Source organism: Schistocerca americana, chromosome 8 (assembly GCF_021461395.2).
Source record: "Schistocerca americana isolate TAMUIC-IGC-003095 chromosome 8, iqSchAmer2.1, whole genome shotgun sequence".
Taxonomy (NCBI): Eukaryota; Metazoa; Arthropoda; class Insecta; order Orthoptera; family Acrididae; genus Schistocerca; species Schistocerca americana.
In genome coordinates, this window is record NC_060126.1 from 306,919,653 (window position 1) to 306,924,186 (window position 4,534).

The following is a 4,534-nucleotide window of genomic DNA, read 5'->3' on the forward strand; positions in this document are numbered from 1 at the left end:
TCATTGTTGATGACCACTGTGCGCTGTGCCATCTTCCAAGTGATCCTCTGATAACATCAGTCAAGTCATGCATGTAGATACTGTGGCTAGTGGGCTAGTAGTTTATGTTAGTCCCACAGCTAATAACCGGTTCGCAACCGCTCGTGTTGACACGTTAGGGCTCTCAAGCCCTCTTATCTGTGCTGTGGTAGCTGTACTATCTGCCACTGCTGCCCTTACAATACGACGATCCTGGCAGGCATCTGAGCTGCGTGAAGTCCAGAACCGCGTCTATGTGTGTGAGAACGTTCGCATGACCACTGTTGAGAGCATCGTTGCATAACTGACTTAGTACGTCCAACTTGTGTGACAACTCTTCAAAAGAACCAACCCGCCACTCGGATGGTCCCAATTGGACCCCTTTCAAACTCTCTCAAGAAACATAAGTTGAGCGGTTGACTGGTTGGTTCACACGTTTGCACCACACTGAGCCTTCTGGCTGTGAACATTCCCTGTCAAAGGATAGACAAAAGTAACGGAGTGGTAGCTGTGTCACTACGCTATCTGTTGGGGGACGACATTGAAACCGTTATCAGTACATCTACTATTCCCCAGGTGGCATATGCCAATATCGGGTCAAAATCTAAGTTGTCTTTCCAGGTTACTAATTTTTTTCCAGAAGTGTATTACGTCCTCAAACTCCAATTGTGGAAGGATGTCATTTTCTCTGCACCTAAAAAAAGCACTCCGTCTTCAGGCCACGAGTGACCCACCAGGACCATCCGACCGCCGTGTTATACTCAGTGGAGGATGCAGATAGGAGGGGCGTGGTGTCAGCACACTGCTCTCCCGGTCGTAATGATGGTATTCTTGACCGAAGCCGCTACCATTCGATCGAGTAGCTCCTCAATTGGCATCACGAGGCTGAGTGCACCCCGAAAAATGGCAACAGCGCATGGCGGCCTGAATTGTCACCCATCCAAGTACCGACCACGCCCGACAGCGCTTAACTTCGGTGATCTCACGGGAACCGGTGTCTCCACTGCGGCAAGGCCGTTGCCATTTTCTCTACACCTGAATGACAAATTTGCAAGTCGTTCCAGTAATTAATTTTTTTTGTTCTCTTTAGTTGTGAAAATGAACGCTCTTCATTCCAATCGCTTACCATTAGACAAAGAAATATCCTGTTAGCAACTTCGATATTCGTGAAAGTTTCTTCTATTTTATTTGCCTTTTTAGAGAATGTAAGGCTGAAATACTCAATTCTGGAGATTTAAAAAAATGGTTCAAATGGCTCTGAGCACTATGCGACTTAACTTCTGAGGTCTAACCAACCTAAGGACAACACACACATCCATGCCCGAGGCAGGATTCGAACCTGCGACCGTAGCGGTCACGCGGTTCCAGACTGAAGCGCCTTTAACCGCACGGCCACACCGGCCGGCTCTGGAGATTCATTTGTAATGTTTTTCAAGTACTGTATATTATTTTCCGGATGTAATGCATCATTTCATTTTACGTTGGTTTCTTTCGGAATAATTTTTTCGCTAAACGAGTGACCTGTGTTATGAATAAGTCTCAGGGGCGAATTATGTCCGTTAAGTCAGGTGCTACAGTTAAACTTACAGAAAACAAGTGCAGTCTCATAGTACTCAAAAATAATCAGGAGCGTTGCATTCTGATCACTGAGAAGTAGGTATCGATGTATTTTTTATAACAAGCTGGCTTACTTAGGAAAATACCCCAAATAATTTAAGGTTTACACAAGGGATGAAGTTCTAAAAACTAACGAGTCCTCTAGAGGGAGTCTCTTTCTTTCTTTTTTAGTGAGTGGGACCGTTTAAATTTTGAAATTAATTTTTCGAAAGTGTGAGAAATTTTTGTTATTTGTTTTTCAATTCCAAAAACTCACTTAAAAAGCTTTTACTCAGGAGAAAGGAACTGAGTTTCGGAAATCGTCATCAGTCTGGGGACCCTGAGCTTGTGCCCCGTGTATCCCTAGGGTAGAGGCGGTACTGAGTCAGTGTGAGAGATTTTGTAAAACTCATAAGCACACGGCATTATCTGAAAGAGGTACACTGATAAGTGAAATATTCAAAGTACTTAAAGACCAAGAAACAAATCTGAGAACATTTGTTATACAGGAAAACCAATTGCGTAAAAATACTGGCTCATTTTACGGACATGAATTGCACAAAACTGTCCACAAGCCTATTTTGTATGGAAAGTACTGAGGAAGACGGAATTTGTGAAATGATTAGTGTTCTATAAAACATACAACAGTTGCTGTAATATATAACCTAGTTCTGTTACTTTACCACATACACTACACAAGTAATAAATGCTGTTCAGTACTTTACAGAAACGAGGAAGTGGTTATCTCAATAACCACAACAATTTTGTAGTAACAGTCACTGCATAGTGAAGGAAGTGCACATCACGTACCATCCATTGTCACTGAAGACTGATTAATATTATGAGTCATTACCTGCAGAATTCTCATTGCGAAATGTTAGTTGCTTCACCATTTAGCAAGCAACTCCACATTCATTGCTTTCCTGCTTCAACTTCAAAATATGATATTTCACATAGTCGAGCATTTGACATAGACTATTCGTAGTAAAGTGTTGAGTAGTATGTGATTGTAATGTTTTTGTCCAATGACAGGCGACAGTGATCTGGGCTAAACAGCAACTCTTTCATGAAGCTAATATGAACCGTATTGAAATGTGTGATTGTCCGTCATTAAATAAATTAGAGACTTTAAAAAAATCTGTTTTTGCAATGCACACAAGAAATAATGTAGCTCTTTTTAAAATGAATTTTTTAATTTTGTATTTCTTAAATAAACATAAATTGTTTGAATTTTAAAAGAATGCGCATAGTTTTATGTACACGCCCTTGCCCATCTGTTTTCATTAGGTTATGAACTTTAAGACTTTTGGTCATTACAGCTCAGTCAAGAAGATAATTTATTCTTAAGGAAAAGTACTGTTGGAGGTTTTGTTATCCCCTCACTATCCCCCAACTAACTAAGCTATAATGAATACACATTTTATTTAATCTAATAAGAAAGTGAAGTCTGCAGAAAAATGTAATTTCACAAAATATGCTGCACATACTGGTCGTCATAAATAGATGGCACCTGATTGTAGCTATTTCTGTAGACATATTGAAGATACGAGGGCTATCCACAAAGTACATTACGTTTTGGAATTAAAAATAAATAAAGTGTTGGAATTTTTTTTATTATGTGCAGATGAAAGCCACACTTAAATACTACTTTTATACATAGTTGCCATTTAAATTAAGGCACTTATCGTAGCGATGGACGAGCTTGGGAATTCCTTCGTCGTAAAATTCGGCCGCCTGCGCCTTCAACCACGTGGTTAATCAGTAACCCGGTAGAAATACGATTTTTGTGGATTTCCTGGAAAGAGGCACTACAATAAACTCTGAAAGGTATGGCCAAACTCTTCACAACCTCTGAAGAGCAATACAAAACAAGCGCAGGGGAAAGTTGGGCTCAAAGATCTTGCTGATTCACGACAACGCCCGGGCCCACACGGCAAATGCCACTCGTGAAGTTCTCGAATCTTTTAAGTGGGAGTTGTTTCCTCATCCGCAGTACAGTCCCGACTTGGCACCGAGCGACTTCCACTTATTCCCAGCAATGAAAAAGTGGTTGGCTATGCAGCGTTTTGATGACGACGCACAGCTTCAGGAAGAGGTAACCACGTGGTTGAAGGAGCAGGCGGCCGAATTTTACGACAAAGTAATTTCCAAGCTCGTCCATCGCTACGATAAGTGCCTTAATTTAAATGGCAACTATGTAGAAAAGTAGTATTGAAGTGTGGCTTTCGTCTGTATATAATATAAAAAAATTCCAATACTTTATTTATTTTTAATTCCAAAACGCAATGTACTTTGTGGATAGCCCTCGTATGTACAAAATTTTGTATACCACAGACGTCATATGTGAGCCAAATTCCATTAAAAAATAAATAAATGTTAAAAAGTTACTTTTTTGTCTTTTTTTCTCTCTGTGCACTGAGAGCATATACAGTATATATTATTTTAATTTCTTGGTTAGGATTCCTTCCATTTTGATAACAGATACACTGTGTAACGATTTATAATAGCATTTAATAGCTCATGAAAATAGAAGTACAGTGACACGGAACACGTATTATTGTGATATCCTATATACACTGTTGAGCTTAAATCGAAACAATTTTCTGATAGGTCATGTGATGTAATTGCAAAGTAGATCCAATTTTAAATTATTTCAGTTTACACTGAGCCTTTCTGTTAATTTTACATCTACATACAACAATACCAGCTTCCCAACTGGTCTTTCCAGCATCATTATTGAAACAGTATTTATTGCAGGACATATAGCCTCTAATTAGTTCAGTTTCTTTTACTGAAGGATCATACATCCCTGATCGTATTCTTCAGTGAAACATCTTGGCACCAAGTACAAAGTATACTATCTCTTCCATCGTCTTCAGTATCCACAAGTTGTGGAAGACAATACAGCATGTTAAATGAG

At 39.6% G+C, this 4,534-nt stretch overlaps 1 pseudogene; it reads right to left on the minus strand.

Moving 5' to 3' along the window:
* Positions 1-922: 922 nt before the first annotated feature.
* On the minus strand, positions 923-1,040 carry LOC124546354 (annotated as a pseudogene).
* Between the last annotated feature and the right edge of the window lie 3,494 nt (positions 1,041-4,534).